The sequence below is a fragment of the Myodes glareolus genome, chromosome 3, assembly GCF_982192425.1.
Source record: "Myodes glareolus chromosome 3, mMyoGla1.1, whole genome shotgun sequence".
NCBI classification, from domain to species: Eukaryota; Metazoa; Chordata; class Mammalia; order Rodentia; family Cricetidae; genus Myodes; species Myodes glareolus.
Window position 1 is genome coordinate 108,549,383 of NC_142028.1, and position 16,990 is coordinate 108,566,372.

General features: G+C 45.5%; 1 non-coding gene across 1 annotated transcript; it reads left to right on the plus strand.

Moving 5' to 3' along the window:
- Window positions 1-9,844: 9,844 nt before the first annotated feature.
- Window positions 9,845-9,916, plus strand: Trnah-gug (transfer RNA histidin (anticodon GUG)). Its single transcript has one exon. It is a non-coding gene; the product is annotated as a tRNA-His (tRNA).
- Window positions 9,917-16,990: the final 7,074 nt, after the last annotated feature.

The following is a 16,990-nucleotide window of genomic DNA, read 5'->3' on the forward strand; positions in this document are numbered from 1 at the left end:
TTATTATTGCTGTTATCATCATTGTCTGCTCACATGTTCAATATGTGGGTGTCGGTGCATGGCTTATTCTCAGAGGTCAGAGAACAACTTTATAGGGTCAGCTCTCTATTTTCCCCTTTTCAAAGACTCTTGGGAACACCAGATTCTGTATGATAAGAACATTTATCACTAGCCTCTTCTCTAGCCAGAACCTTCCTTTTAAGATAATCAAAAGACAAGATTGTATGTTATCTCCTTTTTGTTCTAGATTGTTCTGATGATACTTAGCTAGCACAACAAACAAGAAAACCAGAAAACAAAGATGAAAATTGTTATTTTAAATGCCATTATTTGTAAACTATGCAGAACATAGAAACTTAAAAAAATCCCCAAAGATGGACTAAAATCCCTAAATACGGACTAGTTCATTAACAGAGTTATTAAGAGGGTCTGGCAACACTGTCGGATCAAAACGGATATAAAAAATTAACTGCAGAGCAGGACATGATGGTGCACGTCTTTAATCTCAGCACTCAGGAGGCAGAGGCAGGTGGATGTCTGTGAGTTCTGGGCCAGCCTGGTCTACATAGTGAGTTACAGGACAGCCAGGGCTCTATAGAGACGCTGTTTCAAAAGCAAAACACACACAACCCTATCAATCAGTGTTTTAGTTAGCGTTCTCTTGTTGTGATGAAGCGCTTTGGCCAACAGCTTGGTGAGGAAAGGGTTTGCTTGGATTGCACATCCAATCAGGGTCTAGCATGAAGGGAGCTCAGGGCGGAAACCTGAGGTAGGAACTGAAACAGAGATCACGGCGAGACACTGCTAACTGGCTTGCTTCCCATGGCTTACTCAACCTGCTTTCTGATACCACCCAGGACCGCTATCCCAGGGGTGGCACCACCCACAGTGAGTTGGACTCTCTCCCATCGATCATCAATCAAAACCGGGCCCCCCACAAACTTGCCTACAGGTTGCATTTCCTCAATTGAGATTTCCTCTTCCCCGATGAGTCCAGGTTTGTGTCAAGTTAACAAAACCAAGTAGCTGGGACAGGAAAGCACCACGAAGCACCAAAGCCAAACAAACCACACCTCTTCAGGATAACACACACAAAACTCACCAACGTAATTATGGGAATAAGACAGAGACTGCAAAGCCCTGGACATTTTACTGCTCCAAATATTTAAAGTTCGATAGCAAGTACAGTCAATTCATTGAGGGCTGATGAATATACACATGGGTGGTAGTGGCCATGAATAACAAGGGAATGGTTGGCACACAGGAAGGGTGTTGGTTACTTCTGGCCAAAGGCAGAGACTGGGCAGTAAGGGCGTCTAGTCCCATCCCTTCAGTGTTTTCTTTTTAACGTGATTGAGCCTGTGCTCACCTAACAATGATTAGACATGTGCCTATGTTTTCATAGTATTTGCATGTATTTCATAGTTCTTAAATGTCAAAGAGTGAATGGATGTAAGGACAGCACTTGGAAAAGGTTAATTTCTTGCCTTTGAATTTGGATGCTTATGAGGGAAGCCTGGCCCTCGCAGTCTGCATTACTTAGCGTCCGCTATCTGATTGTGTAAGCAAATTTCTCTCTAGCATGAGGCTGCGTATGCCTATTTAGAATGTTCATCTGCTCTCAGAGCTTCACTAGGTATCACTATGGTTACGTCTTCCAGATCTCTGCTTTCCTTGCTGCTGTTACCTGCGCCCGTTGGTCAGGTCCTTCTAGACACCGCCATTGGAAAGACCTTCTGTGCACTGAAACTGTAGACCTCACTGGATGACCTACCTTGAACTTATGAAATACTCTCCTTAAATCTGCACTGTCTCTTCCTTGACTTCATTTATGGCATTTGTTTTGCTGTTATTGATCTTGCCAATATCTATCCTACCCTAAGTTTCTCCTATTAGTTACAGGTCTGTATAACCAACAGCCTACCTGAAATCTCAATTCTCTCATGAAAAGTGGGCCATCCAATTTACATTTTTAGAATACCTTTGCCAATGTGGAAGATGACTTCTGGGGTAAAACCAGAGAGAAAAATTAACAGATGAGAATGCTGAGCTACGGTAGTTTGGGGGCGGGGCAGTGAAACTCAAAAAGGGATTCCCAACACAGTCCATAGAATTGGTGCAGGTAAAATAACCAACAGTTATCCTAGACCCTAAGCCCAAAGAGGAGCAGTCTGGGGCTCTTTCTGGCCTCTATAACTATGCATTTAAGCTGCCGTATTTATGATGCTGTTGTGGCAGCCCCAGCCAAACACTGCTCGACTGTATACTGCCTGCATTTTTCAGATGCAATTCCTTAGCTCGGTTCTCATTTGATGCTCCCTGTGACCTCTGTGGGAGGTGTTAGCCACAACTACTTTTACTGGGTAGGGCACTAGAAACATTAGAGAGTCAGACGCCTGTGTTAAGGCGCAAAAGATCCATGGGTCAAGGTTAGGACGTCACACATGGGCACAGTTTGTCAACAATACGGTAGGAGAGAGGGGTGGGATGAAGTCTGCAAAATGTATTGTATTTATGTGTTTAACAGAGTCTCAGAGGGTAGGGCATAGCGACCATGGCTTATGGTACTTGATAAATCTCCTCCAGGGCCCATTGAGTAACTCCTGGGGGTCCTCTCTTTAGGTTAAGCCTCCCAAGAAGCCTTCTCTGGTAGTAATAGGGTTCACCACATTGTTAGATGTCAGGGGGGAAAGAGACCAAATTGGAAGGAATGCACAACTGGGAATTAACCAGTTAAAAGGTCAGAACTGAAAGTGTGGGTTTTAGTTAGATGGATCCCACATGCGCTGAACTTTAAAATCTCTGCATAAGGTTTGGTTATAATCAAGTTCACCATAAAGAGGTTTCACTATGCAAATAATGGGTGAAGAAATGCAATCTCCATCCTGAGGTTTAAAAACACAATTAAAATTGGTGCAGGCTCGCTGAGCCTTGCCAAACCCTGCTTTAAATAACAGTTTGGAGAATCACAAACTTCAATTACTTCTGGCAGTGCCCTGGCTTTCCATGAGGCACTATAGGTTATTAAATGCGTAGCTATTTAGTTTGCTAATGAATAGTTTAGCCTACATTCCATTAGGCTAGTTTCCCCTTTGTTTTGTTTCTCTTTTCTCTGTCTCTCTTTTCTTTCAATCACTCAAAGAATTGATGAGCATCAAGAGAAAGGTGTCAAGGTCCATATTTTCCATAGAAGATATGTCTTTATGATCCCAGGGTTTCCTAGGATAGAAATCTGTTGTCTTCTTATAACCTTAATGTCTACCTTCTGCATCAATAACGGCTATGAAAATAATGGTGAGAATAATTGCAGTTGTGTGTTCTGTGCAACACCATTCAAAACCTTCTATTAACTATTTCATATTTTTCTCTTAACTCATATAGTAGGTAAGGGGCAGCTTTTTTTTTCTTCTTGGTCTTTTTAAAGCCAGTGAAGCCAAGGGAGTTAAACATGTCCCAGACCATGAACCTCATCAAGAGAAAGGAGAATACAATACGGGCAAGCAGGATGCGAGGTGTTCAGTTGGTGACCATTGCATCTCATTGTCCAGTTCTTGGTTCCTCTGGTGCATGCGGCTAAGGAAATGAGATCAGAGCAAGCTACAGTGCTTCCCCAGGTCTCTGATTGCCAAGTTATCAAGGGTTAATCAGTTCGCCTGTTCGGATTGAATTTTTTTTTAAATCTGTCTGTCTGTCTGTCTGTCTGTCTGTCTGTCTCTGTGTGTGTGTGTGTGTGTGTGTGTGTGTGTCTTTGTGTACATGCCATAGAACACATGTAGAGAACAGAGGACACCTGCGGTGATCAGTTTTTCATTCTACAATGCGAGTTCCAGGTCATCAGACTTGACAGCAAGTGTTCCAGCCTACTGAGTCATCTTGTTGGTTCTTGTTGGGGTTCTAATTCCACTGTAATTAGGAGAGATTTTGGCCCTAAAGAAGTTGATATTCACTGGGCATGATGGTGTGTATCTTTAATCCTAGCACTTGAGACAGAGAGGCAGGTGTAGCTCTGAGTTTAAGGCCAGCCCAGTCTACAGAGTGAGTTCCAAGACAGCCAGGGCTACATGGTGAAACCCTATCTTGAAAAATAAACAAACCAATAAGAATTTTATATTCATAGAGAAAAATCAAAATTGGCCATATATCCTACTGACTTAATATGCATGTACCTATGGAGCGTTCTTCAGAAATAGAGTTAAAACCATAAATAGCAAAATATTTAACCATCAATTAAGGACAACTTTTTACATGTTTTGACACAGGGTCTTGGCACATAACCTAGGCTGGCCTCAGATTTGTCACGTAGATCAGGCTGGCCGTTGACCTGGCGATTCCCCTGCCTCACGGTGCTGAATGCTAGGGTTACACGTGTGAAGCTCTTCGTATCGCTCAGCTTGTTCTTAAGCTGGAAAGGGAGGCCACACTTCAGATTCCGAAGCACATCCAGACATGTTTAACAACTAAAAGGTGTTGACATCGGCGGTGGGCTGTCCCAGCACTTCAGGGAAGAGTGCAGCGGGCAGGAGTCAAACAAACTTGCAAAAGTCCTGGACCAACGACTCTTCTCAGCCCCACCCACCTGCGGCCGGGCACGTCTTACCTGTGACAGCTCAGGCATTGTAAGAGCAAACTTGTTAAGAAAAAGGTCTAGACAAACAGCAGGCCCAACTGGTGAGACTCCCACCCTGATCAGTACCCCAGAGGGCTTGAACAACGCCTCTCGCTCCCACCTACCTAGCTACCTTTTCTCTCCAACTCTCCCTTCACCCTCAAGCACCTGTTACTTCCTGTTTCAGACACTTTCAGGCAGAACTGGCTCAGATACTGACTTATTTAGGGCAGAAGGACAATAAAGCAACTCAAAACTGGTACAAGGGCCGCTGCCTTGGGAGCCTTCTGGATTCTTCTGCTCCCTTCCCATCTCTTCGCTTGCTCTTACCACAGTTTCCAGTTGGGTCCCTCTGTTCCTGGCACAGGAACCATTTTCTTAGGCCCTGAAGTATGCCAGTCCCATGTGGAGAACAGCCAGTCTCTTACTACAACTGCTTAGCGTCTTAAACAGAGTCCAGTCAGTAAACTTCCGGCCACTGCGGGCTTTGCCGTGGGCCTGCACTTCTGTTCTCTTCTCCTGCAGGCCTGGGGCTCAGCACAGCTGACTTCCACATCTGGTCAACTGAGGCACATGGCCTCCCGGTTAAGCTCTACCAATTTCTAGTACGTTGTGCCTTCAGTTAATCCTCATAGCAACCCTATAGCGTAGATAATAGTTTCCCCTTTGCATGAAAGAAACAAACTCAGAAAGGTCAAATTATCCATCCAAGTCTTTTAGCCACAGTGTAGACTACGCTCCACCATGAAAAGCCTGCATTAGGTGTTCACGGCCTTGGGTTCAATCCCCAGCACTCTAGAAACCATAATCATAATAAATAATACGAGAAAAGTAGTTCCCTGGTGAACCTGTCAGAGATAAATCCAGGTGGCTAACCGGTCCCCTTCCATTGCTTCTCTTCATGAGAGCCTCAGGTCTTAATGCGACGGAGGGAAACTTGCTGTCCATCCGGAGGGGTCCCTCTCCCACCCCGTGGGCTCGCTTCCTGTATTCAGCGCCTGACTCTGCTGCCAGAGGCCTTCAGCTGTTTGAGGGGTTCCTTGCTGTCTCACATCATCATTAATGGATCAGCCCCTTCGGAAGGCTTCCAGAGGCCTGAACTGCCGCGTGTTCCAGAGAGCTGTGTGGAGGAGGAATTCTATCAGAGGGCTTTGCATCTGGAGTTTTATAATGGTGCCTTCAGGCAAAAAAAAATTAAAATGAAACCACCAACCACCACCACCACCCCGCCCCCCACATACCCGCAGTTCCAGCTTTCCCTACAGCAAGATTTCTGACTTGCTTAAATAGAATTCATTAATAAGCAGAGGGAAAATCACTGCAGGCAGTTTACTCTTGAAAACGCGAGCTGTTAAAACATTTTGTGGTTACGAGCATTCAGAAAAAGCCTGCGTTTGCGCCAGTGTTTTGTGATGCCTCGGAATCAGGGATCTTCTGGCGCAGGCGGGAAATCTTAGGGAGATGCTCAAGTCTGAGTCAGTACACCATTCCACACTGTTCGTAACGGAGACTCGCGTGGAAGTTTGAAACTCAAAGTCAGCATGTGTTTGGGTTTCCCCGCTTTCAGCTGCCTTATTTTCCCTTCTGAAAATGCAGCTTCTTCTCGGAGGTGTGTGCTGTGTATATGGAATTCTTGGTTCCCATTTAGGTAGCAGATTGTCTAATTTTAGCTATCTCTCTCTCTCTTCCAACCATGTGCCTCTCTGCCTCTTTTTCTTTCTTCCTCTCTTCTCTTTTTTTCTCTTCTGCACACACACACACACACACACACACACACACACACACACACAGCATCCTAGGATGGGGGTAGTGTTCTAGAAAGTGCCCAAGAAGAGACAGGATCCTGGGAGGAGGGGACCGTGGAGCCTTCTTTGTAGGGGGGTTCCCAACCTGTCTTTGTCTGAAAACTGGGCAGGCAGCCAGCCTCGGCCCAATGGATTGGCGTGCTTGGCCTCCAGCCCAGTGAGGGATCTGACTGTCATTTCCCCACCCCCAGTGAGGCAGGAGGCAAACTGAAAAAAAGGGACGAGGAGGAGAAAACAGAGCCCGAGTCTGGGAAAAGAGGGAGGAGGGGTGACAGAGGAGACAGGGCTCAGCTGGGAGGTGGGGACCCTTGCAGTCCCTGGCCCCTTGTCAGCCCCCTTTCCTCTGCTAGAATCCATTATGAAGGGCCAGGAGGTAACAACTCCATCAGGGGGACACCACTGCGGTCAGGCAGCAAGACTGTTACTCTAACAATGAGACCCTGGTAAGCATCAATCTTCCGCTGAAAGACTCTGAGAAGGGAGTCAACAGTTAGTGTCTTTGGAAGTGAAATCCATCATTTCGTGCCCCTCACAAATGAGAGAGGCTGGTCAGCTTGGAACCTTGGCCATTCAAGCCTGCAAACAATTTGGCCCACAACGTGTGTATGCGTCTGGTCTTATAGTAGTGTTCTTCCTATAAAATAAAGCTGTATTGAACACTTACGAAAGAAAGAAATTCTTCTCCACACTCGCTCAGCTTCGGCCACTCATCCAAAAGACCAATCCTTACATGCTTAAAGCATGTTCCCATGGCAGGACAACTAAGGTTGCACATATGGAGAAGTCAGCAAAATGACAGCCCCTGTGACCTCCAGGAGAAACGCAGACTGAAATGGTAGTGGCTATTCCTCTCTGAAAGGTTCTTTTATTACTGCAAAATTTTTATATTAGATTGCTGTCCAAGAACAGATTTCTTTACGATAACTTTGTGGCATGTCAGAGATGCAAAACAAAATCTTAGAAGCCATCTAGCTCAGTCACCCTTACTTTTATGGGGGTGGGGTGGGGTATCGATGAGTGAGCAGCCCAAGATCACACAGGAAGAACAAGTGGAGAGGGCACTAGAATTCAGGAAAAGCAAGCGCTACCCCCATTTCCCTCCGCATGCCTCCTCTGCCTTGATCAACGGAGCAGTCTGCCACTCAGGTGTATTTAAATGGAGTGCTCGTTCCTGGGTATTTGTATTGAAACAGCAGAGGCAAACGTCAGCGCATCCTGTTTATCAGGACACTGTCCGCCCTGACAGAGGCAGGGGAAGGGAACTGAAGATATTATTTCCAGGTTGATTGTGCCACAGAAATCCAACAAAAGACGAGCCCAGCACATGGCGGTGAAGTTTCCTCTCTGGCCCTTGCTCTTTATTTTGCTTTCTTTCCAGTAGAGCTCCATTTCGGAAGTTGTAAAGAGGTCACATGAAATGGAAGCTTAGACTGGGAGGGTTAACTTTAGCTGTTGGCAGTGGAGAGACTGGGTGATGTCATATACATTCAGGGCTCCAAGAGGATGGCGGAATGGAGATGAACTTCCCATTGCAAGGTGGTTGGCAAAGCCTGGACAATACGGTCCCCAACAACTCCCAATGACTGCTTAGTGACTACTGTATATAGTTCAAAACCCCTTTTTCTCGCCCCAAGACTTTGGCCCACGGGGCAAGGACACATGGCTCAGCTACTCCAAAGAGCTTTTGCTTGCTCATTTCAGGATCTCCAGAGCTCTGTTTCCATTTGCCAAGCAATGAACATCACTCAATGCTCAGTCAGCTCCTGAGAGCAATTGTTCCCTCAGCCCGGGACCCTGAGTGAGGAGACACAGAAGAGCCCTGGGGTGGCAGAAAGAGGGACAACTTTATCCTGGGCATTGTCACGTGGTCTATCCTAGACTGACAGTCCCATGAAATGGTTTCCAGCAGCTAATGGAATGTGTTTATTTAAACTGTGACAAGTAGCATTTCTGCAGCGCTTACCATGTCACAGGCCTGTTTTAAATATTGACATGGATCTGCCTATCTGTCCTCAGGACAGTCCTGTTGGGTAGAAGCCACTGTGATCCCTACATAGAAAAGCACAGAGGTTTACAAAGTGGCCTCCTCTCTCCAGTTTATTGGTGACGAGCTGGAATTCAAGCAGAATATTAGTCCATAATTTGTATTATAGGAATCTTTTTCATAAAATGGTGTTTTCAATTATAAACTGACCATAGTAAGAACCAAGAAACAAAACAAACCAAACCACAAAGGTTGGACTTGGGAAATTGTTATTTGCTATTTGCCAAGAGACTCGTTTTGTCCTTTCTCAGCCTGGTGACCTGACCTGCCATGTTCTTTCACCTTTTGCCTTGCTTCTTACACAGACCATTCCGAGCCCAGGAAACTGGGCAAGAATATTCTACCACAGCATGGAAAGAAAAAGTATCGGTGAAAGTGTGAAGAAGATAGAAGCTATAGGAGAAAGAGAGAGAGAGAGAGAGAGAGAGAGAGAGAGAGAGAGAGAGAGAGAGAGAACTCTTGTGTCTGAGTCTTACCTCCAGAGACACTCTCCCCCACGAAACCAGGCAGCCCCTAGCAACCAATGGGCACATTGATTTGGTGCCCCACCATCCACCCACCATTCCAACCAGCCCCAGCCAGCTGCGCCTAGGTTTCCAAGGCTTAAAAGAGATAGCCCAATAACGGCCCATTCTATAGCAACAGACTCTTTTGTAGGCTTTCATGTAAGGTTCTCAGCCTTTCAAATACCTTGTGGAGAATAATTTTTACAAGATAGTGTGTAATAAATCTCCCCTGAAGTGTACGGAGCACGGATGCTAACATCTTCCCTCCAATGAGACGCTGACGCTAAGGGAAGCCCGGTTCCTTTGTGCCTTTAAACCAGTGAATTGGGGGAAAGAATAGCTTTGGGGTCAGCAGGTTTGGAGGGAACCGCGCCTCGTTTGGAATATACTCTGTTTCTCTGCTTGGAAAGATTAGCCTCTCAGATCCTCTGAATTTCAGAGCATTTTGTCCCTGTCATATTTTTATGGCAGTGCCACCTTAGCATGTGGAAATAGACAAACACCGAGACTCCAATTTATGCCATTCAGTGCAGCGTAGTGGGCAGTGCAGCCTCCGCTGAAAAAACAGCGCAAACCTTGAAGCAGCCAGGCAGTGTCTTGTTACCTTGTCTGCCTTGTTGCCTTGATTCCCGTTCCACAGACAGGGAATCCAGTTTCTCTTCTCCTAGGATAACTTTCCCAGGCAGTGAAGAAGGCGGAGCTGCTGCCATGCTGGCTTTGGTGCTGGGCCTCTCAATCGAGGAGCAGAAGCGCAGATCGCAGATCGTCTTTGGCACTATCAAGAAAATGTACGCACTTAGGCAATAGATGGCAGTGTTTCCACAAATTTTTAATATTGCAGTTGCCTTTTAGGGAAGCTTGGTGCTCAGCTCGTCGGTAGCGCGCCGTGATCGTATAGTGGTTAGTACTCTGTGTTGTGGCCGCAGCAACCTCGGTTCGAATCCGAGTCACGGCAGAAACGAGGAGGCTTTTGCAAGGAAAAAAAAATGTGGCCACATGCTGTATGGTACCCAGGCCTCCTTTTGCAAGCAGACAGAGAATAATGAACATCAATAAAAACAGGAATGAGCACAAATACTTTAAACTTTATGGTGAGGACATCTATGTCGTGGCTTTATTAATGCACCAATCTTGCTGCAAGTGCGTTGTATGGGGATTTTTTTTTATTTGCATTGACGGATAATATGATAAAACTGGAGTGTAGTGGGCATGTAATTATTATTAATTACAACTACTTAAGCTGTGCTTTGAGCAGACTCGTCAAGTCTGCTTGCTTTTGAGCCTTGCCAGGGCTATACAGTAATAACAGCCCTGAATTATTTGGAAAGATGTCAGCAGGAGATGTGGAAATCCTGTTTAACCAGGCATGAATTGTTGTTAGGAGGATTTTTTTTTCCAGAATGACAGAGAGAAAATGAACTGTCCCTTATCAGTAATTGCAGGAAACATTTTGTTTCTATGATATGAACTGCCTGTAATTTAACTTCCCTGCATCATTGGATAATGTAAGAAGCCAGTTGTTGCTCAGAATGAGAATCTCTGAAGTGGGCATTTGGGTCTGATAAAGGACATATTATAAGTAGACAATAGGGCTCAAGCCATAAATAATGTCCATATATGGCAAAACTTTTTTAATGACATTTTCCAAAAGACTGGGGTTTGTATTATAAGTGACTAAATGTTGAATTAATGTGGGTGACGCGGCTTTAATGGGCTTTTCTCCAGGACTTAAAAACATGAACAATACAGCCTGGAAATGTCAACTGTAAGTGTGCTATAATGAGGTTTTACTGCTCTCCAATTGAAGCAGTCATGTTTTAAATAAGGGACCACGAGAAGATCCTCTATTAATGCCCCAGCACTTGTCTCCTCGATGACTTAGCAATAGAGTACAGAATTAAAAATATCCAAGGCTGATCAGGTTCTTTCAGCCAGGGGGTTCTTAGAAATGATATTCCAGAAAAACGAGAATAAATGTCCTTCCTTCCTTCTCTGAGCTAGCAGTCACTGTTGGACTAGGAACCTAAACACACCGGCCTCACAACACCATGATATAAAAGCAATGAAATGTGTTTATTGTCCCCCTCTAAGACTCTTTTGCAAGACCATTTCTCACTCTGAACTCTCTCTACTGCTGACTTCCCTGCCCCTGTTCCCACACTTCTGCCCACTTCTCCAAAGGCCCTGGCCTGGCCTTCGCCTCAGGCGTGCACCACCTTCTCCGCCTGCCAGAACTGAGGTGACTTCAGGAACTGCAGTCAGAACAGGAGCCGCCCATCTGAGTCCTTCGTAGTTCCGTAAGGGCCTGAAAGTGCGTTGAACTGCCCATTGGAGGAAGGGCCCTGTGTTCACCAGAATTCAGCGATTACAAGTGACCGGATCTCAGCCTGTGCACGAGAGAGACATGGCTGCAGCGTGGGTTTAAAAGCTTCAAGCACTGGGGGGGCTCGGATGCTGAAGAGAACCAGAGCATACTGTCTCCATCTCATGTGTCTTCCTGAAGGGTGCTGCGATTCTCTGAAAGTCACTTCTATGTAGCTGGCAACGTGCCGGGGCCTGCCCTTTATATCTTAAGCGTTGCCTGCAATAGGGGTCGCCTCTGTTTCGTTTCCAGAATCTTGAGGAGGATAAAATAGGCTTATCTTTACTCAGAGTCCATTGGCTATGTCATGTGGACAGTCATGTAGCACAAAAGAGAGCCGTTTATCGTATCAGGAGGACAGTCTTAGAAGGAGAGAATGGACAGTCTTAGAGCTGCTACCCTCTCTCCCCACTCTGTGGAGAGCAGCAGGGGCTGACTGTCTACTTTCACAGGCCCCTGAGTTTGCCTCCCACACCATTAGTGTCTTTTCTGCTGTATTGATCACTTTTCTACCTCTGTGATAAAAAACATGATCAAGGCAACTTATTAAACAAAGAAATTATTTGGGGCCATGGTTCCAAAGGGATAAGAGCCCATCGCCATCACGGCAGAGAAGCATGGCGGCAAAGGTGGCCGAAACAGTTCAGAGCTTACAAACTGAACCAAAAGCTGGAAACAAGGAGCGCCAACTGGGAAGAGCACTTGACTTTGGAAACCTCAAAGCTCATCTCCAGGGACATTATTCTTCCTGAGTTAGTTAACCAAGGCCACTAACTGGGTACTGGGTATTTAAATGACGAAAAATATGGGGACATCTCATTCAAACCATCACAACTGCCCTGTGGTAAACGAAAGTAATGGGGGACTAGCAAGACTATCATTAGCCTGGGCCTGACTTTGAGCCTGAACACACAGTCTAAACAGACAGCATTTCGAAGTCCCTCTTGTCTGTCTTCGCCAGAAGGGGGCCTTCTTGTGCTGATGGTTGTCTCTCTGCCAGTGAGTCAAGTTGTCTATGCTCTCCCATGAAAAGAGCCGTAGATGACTGGGAGAATTAAAAGAATAATGTAGCCACAAATAAAAACCATTTAACCCATATGGAAAGGCAACGCTAGGACCCGTAGGTCTGCAGCAGTAATATACACCCCATCCTTCCACGACCACTTAGTACCCCATGTGCCATCCGGTCTCCCTCGGTAGAACCCTCAGAGTGAGCTTCTGCCAGGAAGAGGGCTCCACATCACAGATTTCAGAAATTTAAAAACAATGATACAGTAGAGTCCAAGCCAAGGGCAGCCCAAGCTGGAGTCCCCAGGGTGGCTGCATCCGCACACACGTTTGCAATCCCTGACTTTGCCTCTTCATGTGGTTTCCGTGATGAATGCCATGAAAATCAATGGTTGCATTCATCAATGGCGTATTAGCATTAGAGTTTCTTCTTGCTGTTGTGAAAAGGTGTCAAGCATTCCTCCTAAAAACAACTTAGGTCAAACTTGTTTGTAGCAATGCTAGAGCCTGAGTTCTGAGAGGCAATGAATTCTCGTATTTAATGACCTTAACATGGAGACACTGCCTGCTTTATTTTTTTTATAGAAAGCATTTCACAAATATCAAAAGACCCCATTAATATCTCCATGTTTTCATAGTCTATATTTCACATTTCAGGGACAGTCAATGATATATATATCGCCAGTGTTTGCTGGTGAAGCAGGTAACTGTGATAAATGTTTCAAAAATTACCTCTCTAAATGTTAACTACAGGTAATTTCAGGGGAAATGAGCTTTTAGCACTGAAGAGGAAATATTTGAGGCTTGAGTCCTGTTTGGAGTCAGGCAGCAGCAGCGGCTTTGAAGCTATAATTTTGCTGGGCGGTGGTGGCACACGCTTCTAATCCCAGTGTTTGAGAGGCAGAGGTAGGTAGATCTCTGTTAGTTTGAGGGCAGCCTGGTCTACAAAGTGAGTTCCAGGATAGCCAGAGCTATACAGAGAAACCCTGTCTTGAAAAAAGAAACAAAAAACCCAATAGTAGTAATAGTCATTGTAGTAATGGTAACAATAATAATAATTTAATTTTTTTAATAAAAGAAAAGATAGAAAAATGCTGCAGTTTTTAATTCATGACATTCTTTTACTTTTTCCCAGGGAGTCAACCACAGTGTCAGAGGCTATTTGTTTGGTTGTTGTTAATCTGACTTTAAAAAAGTTTTATGAGTTCTTTCATCATGGTCAGCACCCTCAGCTCTTCCCCAGCCTACCTTTCTACCTTCATTCTTTATCTACCCGTACGTGTGTACGCGCACACGTGCGCGCATGTGTGTGTGTGTGTGTGTGTGTGTGTGTGTGTGTGAGCCAATCACGTTACTCACATGCGCGTGAGTGTGAGCCAATCACGTTACTCCTGGATACGTGGTTTTCTACTAGAACCGTGTGGTTGACTCAGAGAAAACTGACCCGGCCTTTCCCAGCATCTTGCGCTGGCGTGGTTAGCGTGGGGCTTCACACGGACTCCCCCTCCGTGCTGGAATTTGCTGGGTCTGAGGTCTTGTGTGCGCTGTTACAACCTCGGTGAGTTCATATGTGCAGCTGCCCTGATGTGTCTAGAAGATACTTTCTCCCTGAAGTCGCCACTGCCTTGGGCTTACACTCTCTCTGCCCCCTCTTCCTCAGTGATCCCCCGAGCTTTGGGAGGAGGGGCTGTGGTCTAGATGGGAGGGGGGGCTGTGGTCTAGATGGGAGGAGGGGCTGTGGTCTAGGTGGGAGGTGGGGCTGTAGTCTAGATGGGAGGCGGGGCTGTAGTCTAGACGGGAGGAGGGGCTGTAGTCTAGACGGGAGGAGGGGCTGTAGTCTAGATGCTAATTTGAGGGCTGTGTGTTCTGCAATCTGTTATTTTCTGTGCCTTTGGGCCGTAGTTGGGGCCAAATTAAGAGTGTGTCTTAATTTGCTATGTAACCTAAGACTTTATGTCCCTCATATTGGTCTGTCTGGGTGGTCTATTAGAGTCTGTTCAAACAACACAATAATTTACCTATGTAACTGTAGTTGAGTGCCTGATTAAAGATCCAGAACTTGCTTCATTATTACCAGCTGTAGCCAAATGCTCTCTCTTGCTTTAGTAAATGGAGTCAAATTGATCCCCATGATTAATGAGTGAATAGGGTTTATATCTTATATATTGTTTTGCTTCTCTTTCAGATAACTTTCAGAAACAAAGGAAATCAATACTTATTGTCTGACCAAACATACATTGAGCAACCCCAAGTAGTTTCTCGCTTTAAAGACACCCTCTGTTCTCCAGTTATGAAGGATGTATTTTAACTTATTTTTGCACAATTGAAATTCACCAATCCATAAAAAATGATTTATTAAGACAGGCACTGACAAGCTAGCTAGATATTCACTTTCAAGGTGCAGGGCTGAGGCGAGGAGGTTGTCACACAGGTGTCCTGGGGATGCAGGCGAGGCAGCTGGTGGTGTCTTTGCCGAAAGCTAGCACACATTCAGCTGGTGTGTTTCACACTCAAGGATACGGCGTGATAAAGTGTAGGCCATTTCTCCCTTTGCACCTCTGCCACAGGGCCCATGATCTAGAAAATTCTAACAGCACCCCTATCTCTTCTGAGATGTCACTGATAACTCAGTGGCTGACAATATGGATGGGCTTAGAAATGTTGGCCTCCAGGAAAAGAAACTTCAACAAAAGCAGAATAAGAAGTAAAGTGTAAAGAGACCTGAATTAACCCCCACCTCTGCAACTTCCCTCTTGACTTTGAACTTGACCTCTTTAGGGTTTGTTCACCAGCAAACCAGGGGTAGTTTTATAGCGAGATAAAATAATATGGAGTTGGCAAGAATGCTCCTTTGCCTTCCTTCCCCTCCCAGGAAAGTGTTCTGAGTGATTTGTGTGGACTTTGCAGCACTCAAAAATCGACAGCCCATCAACATAAGACCTGCCTCAGCCTTGGCCACTTTGATTGGCAGCAGTTCTGTAACATGCTCTCGCCTCTGTCATTGAACTACATCTACATCGGCAAGATGACTGTTGTTCCCAGTCCTGAGAAAGCTGGGCTTGGAGGCCCCTTTCTCATTTTCCAGGAGAAACAAAACACAAATTGCCACTAGATGGCGCTGCTTGTCGTTAATCAACGATGAAGGACTTCTCTCCGTTCTGGGAGGGAGGGAGAGTACTCCATTTCCACGCAGTACTTCAAGATCTGAGAAGCAAACAGACCCCACCTACGAGCTGGCGGGAATTCCCTCCACAGGTTGTCTTTATCCAGAGGTGGTTTTAAAGGAATATATTGAGTTTGGATGTCAATGTTCAAAGGCTCCAAGGCAGAAAATTCCATTTCAAAAGAAAGTGTTATTAATGAAGCCACATAAATCCCGCCGAGCTGGAGCCACGTCAGGGATCACACCACACAAATCACAGACTCCGAAGCCTCGCTCACTTTCTCCTGTTCCCATTTCTATGACATTGCAGCCCTCTGCTTCCTCTTTTCTTCTTTGTCATTTGGTGAACGCACGTATCCCCAAATCCAAAACAGGAGGAATTTTGAACAGAACTCCTAGGTGCAGCTGGCTTCAAGCTTGGCCTGGTCCTTTTCTCTTTCTTCTTCCCTGAGATTTCCCAAGACAGAGAGGCTGGCACAGACACAGTCTCACTGACTGTCCATGCCACCAAAGTCAAGTCTGAATCTTCACATAGCCCAGTCTTCCTCAGACACAAGGCTGAACTGAAGGATACTGTAGGTCAGTACTAGAAGGCTTTTCTATGAGGTCTTGGGGTATTTTTAGAGTGCTTCACCAGGAACTTCACCCCCAAACCTTGAGTTCCTATGCTTCTGTTTCTTCTGAATCTCCCACTTCTGCTAGTTACTACGCATGCCCCCACGCTCTCCTTGAGTTTTTCCATCCACCTCTACCCCTTGACTTTCTCTCAAACCTCCCTCGCTCACCTGTGCCTTTCTGTGCTGGGAGTCCTCTCAATGCACTAGGGAGGCGGTCTCCTCTGTCTGCCGAGTCTGCTTCCAAGAATGAGTCCCGCTCCAAGGAGACAGAAGCAGAAAGGTACCCGGTTATCTAGAACAGGGGAAGAGTGCAGCCTGGTTGCTAAGCATTCGAGTCCTAGTATCAGATGTCTATATTTAAACTACAGGCTACTTGATGGGTGACCGTTGGCCAGTTATTTAGCCTCTTCCTGCTTCTCTTTGCCCACCTATAGGACATGACCGATAGATCCAGAGGGGCTGTGGGGGCAGCCTGAGCTAGTAAAACAGCTGTACAGAGGACAGTGTAGCATGGATGAAAATACTCACTATTATCATCATCATCATCATTAGAATCTGTTCTTTCCATTTTTAATTACTGTGTGTGTGATCATATACATATATCATATACATAAATCATATACAATGTATATGATTTGGCACATGGGTATGGAGATGAGAGGACAAATTTTGGGGGCCTATCCTCTCTTTCCACCTTTTTGGGGGCTCCAGAGATCAAATCAGGTTTTCCAAGCAAGCACCTTTACCTGTTGAACTTTCTCAATGGCCCATAATTATTATAATTATTACCACTATAATTTGCTCAGCACAATAGCAAGGTAAGAGGACAGAAGATTGAACAAAATGGGCATATTTTTGCCTTAATAGAAAAACAAAACT